Genomic DNA, 17,813 nt, shown 5'->3' on the forward strand with positions numbered 1-17,813 from the left:
GCCGCGCCCGACAGACTGCCCTCAGACAGGCCGAGCCCGACAGACTGCCCTCCGACAGGCCGAGCCCGACAGACTGCCCTCCGACAGGCCGCGCCCGACAGACTGCCCTCCGACAGGCTGAGCCAGACAGACTGCCCTCCGACAGGCTGAGCCAGACAGACTGCCCTCCGACAGGCCGCGCCGGAGCTAGCTTAAGGAACGGGAGCCGGCTCGCAGGGTGCGTTTATCGGCAATCTGTAACCAATTTAGGTTGCCGTGTCATTATTTATTCTTTCTTTTAATTAACTGCTTGAGCAGCTTGAGATCAACAGTAAGCCCACCAGTATCCTCTGAAGTGATTCACAATCAGCATGTTTCCAAGTTGCAACTTTTAATTAGGCCGTGTTTCCGCCCTCCCTCCGCTCGCGCTCTAAACGGGGAAGACTCGCTCTGGAAAACGAAGCACAGTGAAAAGCTTCTCTACATTTATAACCGTCTTTCCAGCTTTGAGTGGCTGCAGAACGTTAGGCGGGATGAGCAGCAGAACCGGCTGGAGGGATAACTCTAGTCTGAGGCTGTTTTCACAACTGACAGTCCAGTAGACTCGCTTCGATTGGGGAGCAAAGTTACAATATTTTCTACACTTTCAGCTGACGCGGTTCTCTTTCACACTGGACTGTCGAGACCAACCAAACAATTTGACAAATTTGTTTCCCTCCTGACCTGTGGTGGCAGTCAATCCACAGAATGAGGGAAACAACACAGCAACATCTGAAGAAGACACCACAGCTTCACAAACTGCAAACAAAGATGGAGCAGTGTCAGATGTCAGCGGTTGTAGGATTTCTTTTTTGTCTTTGGTAAAACACTCCTGCCATTTCTCCTGCTAGCGCTAGACACACAGGTTTGTTTTGGTTGTATTTACCCAGAATGCCCTGCACTGTTATCTGCTTCCTACTTTTTGAGCGGTCTCTGGTCAGTTTGCTTTCACATGCGTTGGAACCGAACCAGAGTTCACTTTAACTGAACCCAAACTGAGGTTTGCACTCCAGATCGGGGCTGTTGTGGAGGCAGATGAGGGACCAGCACATTATCAGTGTATAAAAAACCTCCAATAATATAAACAGTTATTGAACATTTTACCCATTTACCCAGGAGCAGCGGTTGAAAAAGCTCAGTGAGAGATAACATTTGACATAAATGTGTTGGAATAGCTGAACTGACGGAACTGGATCCTTCTTTTGACGTCAACTGTTTTTAATCAAACTTGCAGGAAGTTGATACGGCGTCTCTGTTCTCCAGACAACATGCCGGTCAGGGTGAGCCACGAGGAGCCGCTGTACTGGGAGAGATTCAGTTTGGTGATTTTTGTGAAGTGCAACAAAATGCGGACATGAGTGAAGTCCTCACCGTCACACTTTCTAGACTGTGACAAAACACCATCTGCATGTAGAGAGAGAAGACAAGCAGCTCCCGCCACTACTAGACTGTTACCAAGGCAACCGGGGACAATAGAGCACCTAAAGTCTTACGTGAAGCAAATCAGAGGACGGGATTTTAAACCGTCATAAGTCATTTGTTAAATCTCAGTACCACTAGAGACCCCATAATGTACATGTGCGTAATAGACTAGATGATGATCTATAATGATGATTTTAGCTGTAGTTAGAAAACTTTTTCTATCCTCAGAAGACCTCAAGCTGTGATGCAGCCACACTGTTTCAGTATTTACAGACCATCAATTCGATCTGAAACTGATAGAAATAAAAAAGTGTTTCCCTTGTGAAAAATAAATATATTAAGCATATTAACTCTTAGCATACTTGAAGCCAGATTAATCATCAGCATATGTTAAATTAGTTAAGGATTATTTAATTTGAAGTATGTTATATTGAAACAACTAATTTTGTGCATAATGTATTTTAATTGTAATTAAATTATAGTAAATCACAATTTAAAGTGTACTAAGTGTACTATCACATGCTTTTTTGGAACAACTAACGTTATACTTTATACACTTTAAGTATAAGGCTTTTTATGTCATATAAAAGTGTTTGATTAGTATATCTTAAGTGTACGTTTTTGTGATTGAATTACATTTAAAATATATTTAGAATGTATTTTAAATATATGAGCATTAGACATTTTATATATTAGTAGTGTGATCACAGAATGCTACAATTACACGTTTGGTTTATTATAATTGCTAATGAAGTAACTTTTTAGTTACTTAATGTCTTTTATTATTCTGCTTTGCCACTTTGTACATTACATGCTTCATACACCTGTAATGTAATCAGTACTGCAAACACACCAGGCTACCAGAACATAGAAGGATCAATTACAACACACTTTCCAGGTGAAATAAATTACATTATGTATTCAATATACTCACATTTTTCAAGAGTTTATTGCGAATATACGATCACAGAATTGTACAAACTGTCAATATTTTAAAAGTTTACAAGATAAATTATCCATCAGTGTAATAGAAAATACATATGTGATTTATTTACATTCTGAAAAATGTATATATTTTCAGCATATTGGGGCATTGACTTGTAGCATCTTTAAAGCTTAGTTAAACACCAGCATTGTGGAGCTCAGTGGTGAATCTGGAGAACAGCAGCTCTGATCCTCTGCTCTGTGATGCACTGCCCCTCTAACATTGGTTCCTCATCTCATTATAAAACTGTGCAGTATGAAAAAGTTAGCTAAGCTAGGAAAATAACAATCAGTGGTTACTTTGGCTCAATTTAGTTACATAGGAAATATATTTAGAAGCTAGTTTCTCAAGTAATTCTACATTTTTTGTTTCATTCTTACCTGTGAATGGTAATGAATGCCAATTCACAAATCCCCATAAAGACGTTTTACCTAGTGGACAGTATAGCTGCAAAGGCATATTGAACCCCATGGATTAGGAAGTCTCCTAATAGCATGGTAAATGGACTGAACTTATACAGTGCTTTTCCAGTCATTTTGACCAAACAAAGTGCTTTACACTAGAGTTACATTCACACATACATATACACCGATACGCAGATCAGTAGGCAACTTGGGGTTAAGTACCTTGCCCAGAGGCATGTGGACATCGAACCTACAATCTTCCGATCGCAAGACGACCCGCAGAGCCACAGTCGCCCATCTGTTGCATCATCTGTTGCATCATCTGTGAGTCAAGGCAGGTGAGCGAATACTTTTGGCACTATAACGTTTGTTTCCATCTAATTATTATAGAAATTTTGAGCAAACTTTTAAAATGCCACAAAAAGAGAAGACAGAGGAAATGTGACTTAGGTGTTTTTCCATTTAATGGTTTGGAGCAAATCAACCAGGCTACGGAAAGTACAATTTCATCAGATGTTGACATGGCAATAAACAGGAAGTTGAGGTGGCAAACTAGCATGGGCCACACATCTGAGGCTGAGCTTTGTTTGAGTCGCTGCAGGTAATGAGGACCAGCCATGTAAAGCCAAACCCCAGAGGCCTGCCGCTGCAAACGAGGTTAAGAAATAGCTTTGCCTAACATCGACTTTGTCTGCTACCGCCATTCACAGGAAGGTTTTGCAGCTTCAAAGAAGCAGGTGTGTTTACTCAATCAATACATATCAACCTCTACAAAAATCCATTTTAATTAAAAAAATGCAAGCATAAGAACAGAAAAAAATTCTTAAGGGAAAATTATGTGGCTCACATGTGTCCATTTGGTCCAGCTCCTGCTTAGGTAAGGAAGATCTGCAGTAAAACTTTATTACTCTATTTTATTATAGAGTATTTTTTATTTATTTTTTTGTTGAATAGCTTGAGGTCTGAAAGTAAGGGAGTTTTTTTATTTTTCCTTCCGGGGCAAACCTTTAAACCCTGCTGCATGTTGAATGGTTTAAAACCCAAACAAATCTCCAGCAATCTTCCTTTCAAGTCAGTCGTACGGGTCTGACTGCGGATGAGCTTTGAAGAAAAAAACAGCTGCAGTAACTTTCTCTGTCAGACTCTAAAACACGGTGACCTATTTTTCCTCCTGCAGAGGTCAGATAAAACACCTGGTGTGCTTTGTTCTGCTCCCTCTCTCACCGGGCTTTTTTTTTTTTTTTGGGGAACACACAGATCAGCAAGGGGTCGTTTATTGGCTTCTATTTAATTAGTCTGCAGTATTCAAATGGGGCATCTGTGCTGCAGTCTGTAGCTGACCTCGCTGCGCAACTACAGTTGCCAAAATCAGCGCGGAGCCTGGGTGTGTGTGCGTACATGCGTGTGCAGTTGCGTGGACGGTGAGGTTTATCACACGGACAGCGTTTCACACCAGCCTGGTTTTAATAATGCCACATTAGTCCCACCGGCAGTTCCTCCCCCCCCACTGCCCGTCGTTTGATATCACTGGCTCTGTTTTATACAGTTTCAGCTCCTCAGCATAGGTCACGATCTATTAATAAAGATTTCGCGGGATAAGACTGCGGACACGTAGAAAAATGGAGACACCTTTTCTTGTGCAGCGCTGTGGGCGATTCTGTAAAACAGACAGGTAGTTTTTCATGTGAGAACTGAGAAAATGTGTAGACAGAACAAGAAAATCTCAGCTCACTACTGCAACTGAAATTATAGACCATCTGGGTCAAACATTGAGCAAAACAACAAAGAGTTTCCCAAAGAATTAAGTGATTTAGTGCTTAATGTTATCTAAAAGTCGTGCATTTATTGCTTTTTAGAAACTTGTTCTGATACTTGAGTTTAAAGAGGCAGTGTGACATTTTGGCACATAGTGCCATTTTATAGCACAATCAAGTACCTTTAGTTTTTTATAAAAATGCTGTATATATCAAATATGACTTAAAAGAAATTTGCCTACGTAATGTAACGCCTTGAAATTGGGTCTCTGTCTCTTTAAGACTCCCGCTCTTCCTGAAGCTCTGGCTTCAGGAAGTCATCACAGCATGGCTCCTCTGTTAACCCTTTAATACATTTTCACCAGCATTTCACTGAGAAGCAGCTCATATAATGAACTCAACAGATCTGTAGTTCCACCAGGTGTTTGCTAATTGCTGCTGGCTAGTCTGAAGGAGCTGAGTGGGGAGCCGAGGGGCAGGGCTGCTCTGTGAGGTGAGGAGGAGCTTTGTCTCAAAGGTGGCGCTAGGTCCAGGTGCTTTGCACATCTGAATGGTTGCCATGGAGATTAAAAGATTTCTCCAACATACACAAATGAATCCAGGAAACACCAGGAAGGTTTTTGATCAGGGACTAACTTTATAGCATGACGTAAAGCTAAATAAAATAAGTTTACAGACACCCAGCACCTGGCCCAGAGTCACCCACACTGGCCAGCAGCAGGACTGGGCCAACCTAGAGGGCTCACCATCCACAGCCCACCCTCACACAACCGGCCACCACCTCCCATCCTGAGCTGGACTCAGCCAGCCCAGGCAGCGCCTGCATACCCACCGCGCCCTGGGTACAATGCTCCTTCACACCAAGATGTAATGGTGAGAGAAAAATGAAATAAGTGGGTTTACGAAGTGTAGTGTTGAACGTTACATAAATCACGTCCAAACGTAAGGGACTGGGGAAAACCTTAGCAGAGTCCAGGCCTCCAGGAAGTGATTGTTTCTGAGGAGCTGTGGGTCCAGACTGTAGAACCAGAGGCTGCTTTTAAAGTGAAGTGTAGACAATCACTGGGAGTGATGCTCAAAATACAAACACAATATATAAACATTTGTCTTAAATTTAGTTTCTAGAATATCATCATGGTAAAATTCTCCTTCCATAAAAACGTAATTTTTAATTAAACCTGCTGTGTAAACCAAACAAAACAAACAAACAAAAAACGCCCTGCATATTGAACAGATGGTGATTAAACATGAACACCAACCTAAAATCTCATTAGTCTGAGCTGCCGAACCACCTGACTTTAGGAAGGAAGCGGAAGAATTTGGTTTAAGATAAAATAGCTGAATTTGAGGAGACAGCTCACAGCGGGGTCTGCTGTGGCAGCAGGGCAGTCCTTCTTGATGGTCATTAATTAACGCTTCCACAGGAAAATGATTTTCAGACCAATCACTGGCGCAGACTCAGGAAGCGCTCTTCCTTCCTTGAGATAATTACCATTCATCTTAACACCTTTCTCTTTGCTTCCTCTCACACACAAGGTGTCAAATATTCTGCGGGCGCTGCATCTTTTTCCAAATGTCCCGTCACAGCTGTGGAATATTTACATAAAGCCCTGGACACCTAGTTCACACTTCAGCAAATTGGTATCCCTAGCTAGAGGAAACCACAGCACCAAAGAGCCACTGCTTAAAAACAACTCAGAGTTGTTGGGGTTTTTTCTGAGAATATAATTTTACTTCAAGGATATATTTCCTGTTTCCTCTTTGGAATGGAGAGAAGCAGATCTGACAGCCAAGTATGCTGTGGGTCAACGTGCAGAAACATTAAAGGGACAGTATTAGTGCCATTTTGTAGCACAATCAAGTAACTATGTTACCTTCAGATATGAAAAATTGCTGCATATGTCAAATATGACTTCCTTTGACTTTGTAATTTAACGCCTTGAAATTGAACCTCCGTCTCTTTAAAAACTCCTGCTCTTTCTGAAGCTCCGCCTTCAGGGAGTCATCACAACATGGCTCTTCTATCAACCCTTTAACAACATTTTTAACCAGTGTTGCTCTGAGAGGTAGCTCCTATAATGAGCTCAGCTGATGCAAAGTTCCACCAAATTAGTCAGCTAATTGCTGCTGGCTAGTCTGAAGGAGCGGAGTGGAGGCGTTCTGGGGCAGAGCTGCTCTGTGAGGCAGAAGTTTGGAAGTTTTCTGAGGAGAAGCTGTGCCTGTGCATGAAAGGATCAGGACAAAACTCCAGATATGTTTTTAATAAGGGAAAAACATTATAACATAATATAAAGCTAAAAAAGAGTCAGTTTTACATAATACTGCCCCTTTAATCAAAATGTTTGTTTGCATGGAGAGGGACCATGTCAGAGCATGGGGGGTTCCTGGGCAGGACTCTGGAGGGATCCCTTCTTCTTGACCTCTTGACCTCCCTACAGTTACCTCACCAGGCCAGATTGCACGTTGCCATCCCTCAGCTTTTAAGTTCTGACCACCAGGGCAACTTGATACCAGCCTGACATCCACATGTCTTTAGACATGTGGGCTGTGGACGCTGACATTAGCATTAGGGACATCTGTGTTGCTGCTACATGTTTAGCATTGAGATGCTTTTTAGGCTTGAATAGCTTTGCTGATAGGCTAGCTACGTTTAGCACAACTTGAACACAACAACAGTCTTTTCCAGAGTCCCGTGAGATTGTATTTTGAAGCAGAACTGAACTCCCAGTAGTCCGAGGGAAGCCACTGTCTATCACTGTGGGCATCAGATTTACAGGCGAACCTGAAACACGTAAATACAAAATGTCCGGCCTATATGTAAAAACAAAGAAAAAAAAAAGAAACGGATGTTAAAATTTGTTAAAATGGATGTATCCGTGGTTTATTAATCAAAAGTAATATCCTACAAAAAAAAAAAAATCATTTCAATTTTCAATACATGTGAAAAAGCTCAAAAGGTATGATTACTGTAGGTATCTAAGGAACGGTTTTGGATAAAAATAAAAATAAAAAATCCCCACTGCGCACTTTGCTAAAGCCCAACCTGTTATATTGTACATGACATTCAGACAGGCTCTGAGCAGCAGCAGCTGGAGGAGCAGAGGCTGTTCCTCTCCTTGTGAACATTCCTGCCTTAGCATATTCAGCCCGCCTGGCTGACAGACCAACAGCTCAGCTTGTTCCCAGCCCCGGCTCAGACATCCAGCTTGGAGATAACACGAGGCTCCGGCTGATCTGCGTTTCCTCACAGGACTGGGCCAAAGTGCTGCGCTAGCAGAGAGGAGAAGAAGAAAGCCAGTGGGCTGCAGAGAGCTGCTCCCCTAAAAGTCTCCCGTGGAGCTGAGCCGGTCTCTGGACAAACAATAGCCTGTGCCGCTCTGTCCATGAAGCCTGTTTCCCATCACAGCACAAACACATCATGTATGAAAAGAAGCAAACGCAGAGAAACTCTACAGAGAAACGTAACAATGCTGCCATGGTTACACGAGAACAGCTCCATCAGCTGCTGAGGTCAGAGCTCCTTCATTCCCAGAGAACAACTGTGATACTTATATAACACAAAGGAGAGCATCGCTTTGAAGTTGGGGGAAAATTACATGAGTAACTTTTTCATTTTTTTATAAATATGAACGTGGAAGGTTTTAACTGTAGTTACAGGAACATGTTGTTTAGGGTTTGCTTCTAGAAACTTTCTTTATAAAATGGCTCCAGTTCAGTTAGATGGGATGGACAGTTTCTATGGACAAGTCTTGCCACAGACGTTCAATGACATTTAGGTCTGAACTTTGATTGGGCCATTCTAACTAAGAGATATGCTTTGACCTAAACAACTCTACTGTAGCACTCGCTGCATGTATAGGGTTGTTGTCTTGCTGGGAGGTGAGCGTCAGGTCCTGAGTCAGGACTTTAACAGGCTCTAAGGGCAAATTCACACAGCAGGTATTGGTTCTAATTTTCAATTTTTTTACTGAAATCCAATTAAAAATTTTTTTTTTTTTTTTGTAGTTGTTCTTGTTCATACTACTGAATGATGTAACCACAGTCAGACTTCTGTGTGACTTCTGTTTACAATCCCAAAGCAACGCTGAGCAGGAGAAGAACGTCGACGTCATCAACAGCGCTCTGTTTACGGCAGTAACAATGGATGGATTTTAACATTTAGCAACGAGAGCCGACCGCATCGTCACAAGATCGGAAGTGGCTCAAATCACATTGTTGTGGGTTTAAGAGATCAGAGTTATGCTGTCCAGCTGCTGTGAAAAGATCAAATAAGGGCCGTGTTTGGACAAAAATATTTGGATTCGGCTCACATTTATCTGCAGTGTGAGGTTTTCTGCCAGGGTTGTGCTGCACTGATGTTCCCATCAACTTCTGCTACTGCTGAAGGAAAACATCCCCAGAGCATCATACATGCACTGCCACCACCAAGTTTCAAAGCAGTAGGGGAATGTTCATGGGTATGTATTATTTTCACCAAGCGCCATTTTGCATGTTGGCCCAAATGTTCCATTTTGGTGTCATCTGACCGGAGCACTCTCTGTTGACATGTTTCCTGAAGATGTGAGCAGATGGTTTTAAACAGCACTACGTGGCAAACAGTTTCCGTGGTGAAAGTGTTTCATTTTTGTTACGATTCAGCCATTTCTTTACACATCTCCTGTGATGGGAGTCTTTGGAAACCAAGTCTCAGAGTGAACACTTTTGGGAAAACCTCCTGTGGAGTTATGAAGTACAGCGCAGAACGCCCGGCTGCAGGCAACAACAAAAACAACGGCGGCAATCATTGTGCTGTGTGTGCTACTCGACTTGTTCAGTTTAACACAACCTCCGACAAGAAATGATATGTTCCATGAGCACTTGGTTACCATTTTCTAAAAAAGGTTGAAGCTGAGGGTCAAAAGCTCACGCCTGTTTCAACTACATGCTAAAATCACAGTGCCATCCGGTGGCCTGGAATGACAAACACAGCTGACTCACGGTGTCTCGGCAGTGCCGTCTAATCTTGGAACTTTTCTCCAATCAACATCCAACAACACATAAACGCAGCCTGATTGGGACTCTCTGTGGTTTTCTTTCAGCAGTGGCTTTGTGCTCGACACTCTTCCACAAAGGTGAGATTTGTAACAAGTATTACGAATATTTATCTCGCCAACAGATGCTCACCTGAGCTACGGGGTCTCTGCTGGGTCGCAGCTACTTGCCTGCACACGAAAACACCAACGAGTTACGCTGCAGACTGAGGCTACTGCTGATGAAACATGGCTGCTCCGTGTCTCTTCGCCAGGACTTGCTGCCATTTGAGCATCGAACGCCAAAATGGCAAATGCACCAGCACTGCTGTTCCTCTGTCTTTATTGGTGCTGATGAAGTGCATTAACAGACTTAATCTGATAGCGCGGGCTCCGGGCCCTCTAATGAGACAGCTGAGACCGAATCATTTGTGGCTGATTGTTGGCCGAGGCTGTTGTGGAGCAGTTGGTGTTTCTCTTATCTGCCTTTAAAAGGCAAACAGCTCACACAGCTCCTCTCTCTCCCTCCCTTCTTCGCCTGGATTCCCTTCTGTGTTGCTACATGTCTAGTATTTTGAGTGTGTGTGGCTCGGTGTCTGTATGTTCAGCTGGCAGATGCTGTAAGAGCAAAAACACTGTCACCGTAGCAACTCAAGTGTGTGTAGTCGCTGGAGAAAGGGAGAATGTTCCATGTACCATTTAATCCTAAAGTCTTTACAGCTGACCCTCCAGTGTGGCTGAATCCACACACTTTTGCAAAAAAAAAAAAAAAATAATAATAAGGCCAAAAATCTAAATCTTTCCAATGTTTGTTTGCAGTCGTGATAAACAGGGGAGGTACAAACAGTTATTAGATTCAAGGTGAGGCGAGGCGGTTTGTTTGTACAGCACATTTTCAGCAACAAGGCAATTCAAAGAGCTTTATATGATAAGGGGAAAAAAACCTCACATTGTGGAGGCAAAGTAAGGGAAAACAACAGACTATACTTCACAACGTTGCTGTTGTTTATTAATTGTAATAATTTTTCACTGTCCAAAAAATACCAGATAACACAAAGCAAAGCTGAAGATCCAAATGCTACATAGGAAGTCAAGCAGGAATATCACAAGCTGCATTTTCATTTCAAATATGTGAAAACTTATATTAACTTATGTATTTTCTGCTAATATTGAAAAAAAACAACAATTTTATACTTGCAGTGTTTCCATTAAATAAGAACCACAATTAAAATCACGCATGAATAAGTTTCTTCACTTGATAAGTCTTTAAAAAACACACTGTGCCATTGTCCTCCAACTACTTCCTGTTGTCTTCCTTGTGGTTTCTATCAGTAGCAACATCTGGTTGTTGATCATGTGACTCGTGTGATGTGGAAAAAGTGTCCCCATTGCAGTTTTGTGAATGGAAGCAAACTTTTTTTGTGTGAAAAAATGACTTCTTTCGAAATTGCAGTGTCTACATTCATTTTTAAAATGTCAAATTGTGCATTTTTGTGGTCAATGCAACTGAAATGCATCGCAGATACCCAACTGTGTGACAGTGTGGCAAGGAAGTGTTGGTGCTTTTGAGGTTTTAACTTGCTTCTCCACACATCTATTTCCAAAAGCCTTCATGTAAAACTGGAGAGTTTCCACTGACCCATTTCCATATTTATGTAGGTTTCTGTTAAAGCTGCAGGGCCTGCTGACCGGTTCGCTTTCAGTCTGAGGACAAAATGGTGCAACAGCTTCACCTTGACCCGTATTATTATTCTACAAGCTGAAAGTTCAGAGTCCAACATCAACAGAGAGTATTAAAAAAAAATTCATCCTCCCTTTTCTGAAGGCTTGTGTAAAACATTCACAAGAATAAAGGATACGACTTCTGATGACTAGTCTAAGTTTTATGTCAAATTTACACTATTATAAATGAAGCTAAAGATACTTTTGCGGATTTCTATCCTCAATATGAAGCACCTGAAAAATGAAGCAAAAATAAAAATAAAAAATTCAAATGTACATTTGAATCCAGAAGTTTACAGACAAAAAGACCCACATCTTTTTCTCTCTGTCTGAAATTAAATCTGACCAAACGTCTTTTGTTTCAGGCCAGTTAGAATTAACAAAATGATTTCTGTTTGCTAAATGCCACGACAGTGAGAGAAAGAACATCAGAGATGTATTTCAAAAGGATTTACAGGTTTTGTTTGTCTAAAACAACAATGGTGTGTGAATGGTTAGGCACGTGATGGAGCAGCCTGTTGTAATTCAGAGTTAAACAAATTTCTGTGAAAATGTTGTTAGTGTTTTTTTGACGACGTGGATCTTTCAGATCAATTTGAGAATGACGTTTGATCATTTATTGTCATGTCATTTGTCATGCTGGTGTTGGGTTAGGAGGTTTTCACTACGTTAACAAAGCATTCAGTTTATTGCACCTTTTAATTTTTCCTCTGAAACGATTGTTTTCTTATTTTCAGTTGAACTATACATCATAAATCAAAGAAGTTTTGAAACGATCTATCATGGTTTCATTTTAAACCCGCCGTTGTATCGGGGATGTGTGGACTCTATGATAAATATATATTCTGGAACTGATCTTTGTTTAACGGCTCCTAATCACCTGCTGCACATTCCCTCCTCCGGGAGCTCTGGACATCAGGAGGAATATTGTGAAAGCCAAGAGGAGCATGACAAGTTTTCATGAGTTCCCAACTTGAAGGCTGTCTGGACTTTGTCCCCAGAAGGACACCGGGGACGTTGGACCGTCACCATGAGCCTGACGGAACATCTCACCAGGCCCCGTTCCACCAGCTCCGTGATTTCTCCACTTGTGAGCTGTGATCGTGTGTCAAGGTGTCAAGTTGTCAAGCTGTTCATTGGTGTGTGTGGTGATTAGTTATTGAAAAACAATCAAAAATATAAAAAATCAAACCCTCCTCTTCAGAGAAATTGGTCTGATGGTAGATTATGTAAAACCATTTACAGTGTATGACTTTATGTCTTTACTCTCTTTTCTAGTCGTAGTTAACAACTGGAATCTTTCATCATATCCAGCCTGCTCTACTCTGACTCACAAATAAAACACAATCCAGAACCTTCTAAGGAGAGGCTCGCTGTACCAAAATCATTCAGAGATTTATTAGTTTTCTCACGGAGACGGGTCGGTTTGGATTGCTCGTTCCCCTTCGGAGAACAGAACAGAAACATATTCCATTGTCTCTCGGTGGGAAAACTCAGCAGCAATGTAACAGGCCAGCAGAAGCCAGAAGCCTGCAGACACTCGCAAAGACAGCAAGGATAACAGGAAGCAGACAATAACACATCGCAAATGAAATGATGTAAAAACGGCCTGTGTTTTCACACAGCTCATCGTCATCTGATATTAAAACGTGTTTAAAGATCTAAAACGGTTCAACAGAAGAAATATTTAAAGGGGCAGTGTTAAACAAAATCTTTTTTTGAGTTTTACATCATGTTTTTAGGTTATTACATCATCAAAAACACACCTGGGGTGTTGCTTTGATACTTTCAAGCATGTTTGAGAAATCCCACTCAGCTCCTTCAGACTAGCCAGCAGCAATTAGCAAACACCTGGTGGAACTGTGAATCTGCTGAGTTCTTTATAGGAGCTACTTCTCAGAGCAACGTTGGTAAAAATGTTGTTAAAGGGTTAATAGAGGAGCCATGTTGTGATGACTTCCTGAAGGCAGAGTTTCAGAAACAGCAGGAGTTTTTAAAGAGACAGAAGCCCAATTTTAAGGTATTAAAATACAAAGTTTCTTTTAAGTCATTTTTGATCATATTTTTATAACAACTGAAGGTATCATTGTCACTTGATTGTGCAATAAAATGGAACTATGTTCCTGGAAAACATAAAACACTGTCCCTTTAAGTAAAAAAGAAAAAAAACCTTTTTCACGCCACTCCCTGCAGACGTCTACCTGCACAAGGCTGTTAAGGAAACACATTCTTTTGCTCTGCAACGCACGTTAGAGTCAGCGAGAGCGCGTGACTCTAATCACCCAACATGGCTGTGCTTTGCACATTGTTGCACTGAGGAGACGAGACAGAAATAGATACAGGCTTAGAAAAAAAAAAAGAAACTCTGGCGGAGCTGGCAGGAGAATGCTTGATGTGGACTTAAATAGGACGTACACAATGCATCAGAGAACATCTCTCATTACATAAGACCTGTGTGTATTCAATTAGCGCTGTAGCGAACCGCTTCCCCTCAAGCTCTGCCGCTCTAAACGCCGGGATGTTCCTGAGCGCTCCGGCCGTTGTGCTAACACTCCTGACTTCCCTCCACTCACTGCTGTGCAGAAGTCACATTAGGCCAGGGCCGTGCCCACTCCGGGCCCCCTCGCCACCCCCCTCCCCCACCACCACCGTGGGGCCCCTGCCGTGGCTCTCTCGTGAAGAACAGGAGCGGAGGAAAGAAGCAATAAAAGATGAAGGAGAGGGAAGTAATGGTGAGGAGCAGCAGAAGAGAGCTAAGTTAATGGATGGATGTTATTATATGGTGGGATAATGAGAGGGAGGGACAGCTCTATTAGGCTGGTGATAAAGACTGGGTAGCAAAGCTAAAGGGTTATATGGAGCACAGGCTCTATTACAGCGGGTAGCCGGGGACATCATAATCCCTGTGGCCTTATAAGTAATTACTATGTGATAGGGAGAGTGAGTAGTAAAACCTATCTACTGTCAGCAGAATTGGAATTATCTCCCTAATGGTTTCTTCATGTTGGTGTGTGTGACCGTGTGTGTTTGCTGCGCCCCTACCCTTTAAAGACCTGACTGGTTGACTTTGGGGGGACTGGAGGGTGGAGAATGTTTGTGGATATTGAGGGCATTTTTCATTCCTCCAAAACAAACACCTCTGCAACTGATGTGTGTTTATGGGACTCTATAGACGCCTGAAAGTGTGTGCGTGTGTGTGAATTCCAAGCCGGCAGGAGGTCTGGACAGGAGTATGCTGGTCGTTTTAGGGCAGGCATGCACAGAGGCCAGTCCACTCACCTGAAAACCCTCAGATTGTTAAGAAGAGGAAGATAAACGACGCTCTCTGAGTGTTTCTGGAGGGCGGCGCTGCTGCTGGGTCATTTAGCATGCAGTTTGTTGTGCACAAGAAGGCAATTTTTACTCTCCAGACTGAGGAAGCTGACCCGAACCAATTAAAGTTTGTTTACCTTTCTGTAATTTGTTATAGTTGAGCCAGTTGGACCCAATTTTGTTCTTCCTCAGCAAGAATTCATAAACCGTGAGGTGTTTAAGCAGCACATCGTCTTCTGCCTTCCATTTAGACTCTGGAACCAAAGCACTGCATCACAGTCTGCACGCAAACTGCAACTATAGCAACAGCTTGTCCTCACTTCACATGGGTTATGTTTTAGAGGTACTGGAAGACATACCTTTGCTCTAGAGCATAAATAAGCTGGTTTGTTATTTGTGTTCCCCTTTCTACTGTTCCACCAGTTTAACTCTCTGCTCATTAAACGAGGAGCAGCAGCATCGTCCTTTGAGACATCGCTCCAGCTCAGCCAGACTGGGTGGAAAGAGTCTGTCAGCAACAATTCTCAAGTTTCTCAGATTCTCAGTTAGATTGAAGTCTGGAATTTGACTGGACCGTTCTAAAACATGGATATGCTTTGAGCCGACCCATTCTGTTTGGTTCTAGCGACATCTTTTAACTCTGAGCGGTATTCAAAAGAAAGGCATCATCTACAATTAGATTTTTTTTTTTACCTTTATATTTAAAAGCACATTTCAGGTCTTTATCATGTTTTGATAAAGACCTGAGCGGTCTTTATCAAAACATGATAAAACCCACATCAACCCCCAAACGCCTCAAACCAAACCAACGATAGAATCATCTTTGCTAGTTAGCTTGCAGTACGTTAGCCTCTTTTCAAGCAGACGAAAACCCAGCCTGAATTTCTTTATGTTTTTGTTTTTCTCGTTACCACAAATAAAAAATAAAATTAAAAAAATGATGTTCAAATCAATTTAAATAAAAACAAGCAAAGAAATAAACCGTCCGCCCTGGAATTGTTAGCAGGCAAGAAATGTCCGTTGTGTCATTTTCTGTTTGCTGATGGGATGAAATGCTGCCACCAGCTGTCAAACAAGCTGTTACTGTGGAACACTGCTGCCAATCTGAGCAATTTAAATGACACCAGCATTGCCAAGAAGTGATGGTCCATCATCTGAACAACACACGTAGACGCAGTTGGGTTTCAACTTCTCTCAAAGACTGACAGGGAGAGGCATCCCCACGAGCGAACGAGCAGGAAAATGTTAGAATGAGGCTGGTATCGATTTAGCTCTCTCAACCGCCACACACTACGCATAGTAATTGGCTCAAATTGTGTTCATGAGTGTGTGGACAAAGGTAATCAATAGAGGTTGAAACATTGAAACGAGAGGATGGGAAGGTGAAGCATGGTTAAAAAAAACAAAACACTGTACCTTCAGGTTCAATCCAGCACCGGTGAGCTTTGATCCTTTCTTTTCTTTTCTTTTCTTTACCTAAAAAAATAGCAGAAAATTGCCCATTATAAAAATTGCGCCACAAATGCTGGATAATGTTTTTCTTTTTTTAACTTACTAATAAAAATTCCATGTGTGTGGTGGAGTGATTGTATAGTGACAAATGAAGACAAATGCTGCGTCTGTAGCGTTTCTTTTCCCCACAGCTTTAGCGCTCTGGGCTGCACGTCAAACCAGTTCTGCTTTAGCGCCAACACAAATCTGATAAGTATGAAAGCAACTCCATGTTTTCTCAACAAAATGGCGGACATAAAAACTGTACAACAGCCGGAACAACATTTTAACTAACAACAGTCAGTTAAAAACTTACATTTAGAAACCATTTGAGGAGATTTTATTCTCCCAGACTTACTGCAGCAAACTTTGCACAATGCCTTTTCTTCAGCAGTGGAGTCTAAAGCTGCAGCTAGCGCTTCATGACAAGAAATATAGTTTTAGTTTGACAAGAAATATTAGGAGATTTTCATACTTTTTCTCACAATTTAACGCTACATTTAAGGGTTAGGGTTAGGGTTAGGAGTTGATTTTATATTTTTGGTTTAGTTTACATATAGGAATACACATGACCACAAATATGTTATGGACAACTGTATTGGTCAATTTGCTGTAATATATTAGCATCAGTGGGAAACATTTTGTGCCTTTCTGTTTTAAATAAAAGCAATTAGATAATTTTTGAATGTTCTCTCAAACTTTTTGCACTAATTCCAAACTTCTCCTACACTTTTTTAATTTACAAAAATACAATAAAAACCTGGTATTAACCCTAACCCTAACCTGGCTGTTTGCCTTCAGATTTCAGTAGCAGCATCCATCGGCAGGTAGATAAGGAAATCCCAAAGTGTGACCACAAAAAAAGGAGGAATAAAACAAGCAAGGTCACCCGTCTGAAAAAATACAGTTGGAAGAAATTTGCTTTATTTCCATTTAGATCATTTATTCATCTAAAAAGACAACAGCATCCATCAAACACCGTCCACAGAGCTGGGCAGTTAACATCTCTGCAGACTGTGCACATTCTGGACACAAACTGTTTCTAGTTTTACCTCCAGGTGTTACAGAGTACTGTTGGTTAAAAACCAGCCTTCACAGAGACAGTTCCTTCCCCCAGGCTGTGAACACAATGAACACCTTACAGACTGAGCAGTCAGTGTATTTACACTGCAACATGTCTTTCATCTTTACTTGTTCTTTGTATTACAGGTTCTCTCAGACGCTTTGGTACGTTTCTCAGATCAGAATTGAATTTGTCAAAGCAGCCTGTTCAGTCTTCAGATCATTGTGTGACTTGAGCTGCTTCTCTTTTCTTTGTACGAGTTGCAAATGCTTCTGTACGTGGATACATGTGATCATGTACATTTCTGTCTCTGCCTTTTCAGTCGCTCATGTCATATTGATCAAAATGAGTTATGCTGGTCTCTGTTGCATAGTCTCAGCCTCCATAACATTTAAAGAGGCAGAATTGCGTAAAATGTACTTTTTTTGAGCTTTGCGTCATGTTATAGTTATCCCCTCATCAGAAATAAACCTGGAGTGTTGCCTTGACTCTTTCAAGCATGTTTAAGAAATCCTTTAATTTCCCATGACTGTGTAAAACATCTGGTGGGACAGAGCGCCACCTTCAAGACAACTAACCCGGTCAGTTCCTACAGACTAGCCAACTGCAATTAGCAAACACCTGTGCCTCTGT

This window comes from Poecilia reticulata, linkage group LG5 (assembly GCF_000633615.1).
Source record: "Poecilia reticulata strain Guanapo linkage group LG5, Guppy_female_1.0+MT, whole genome shotgun sequence".
Lineage (NCBI taxonomy): Eukaryota > Metazoa > Chordata > Actinopteri > Cyprinodontiformes > Poeciliidae > Poecilia > Poecilia reticulata.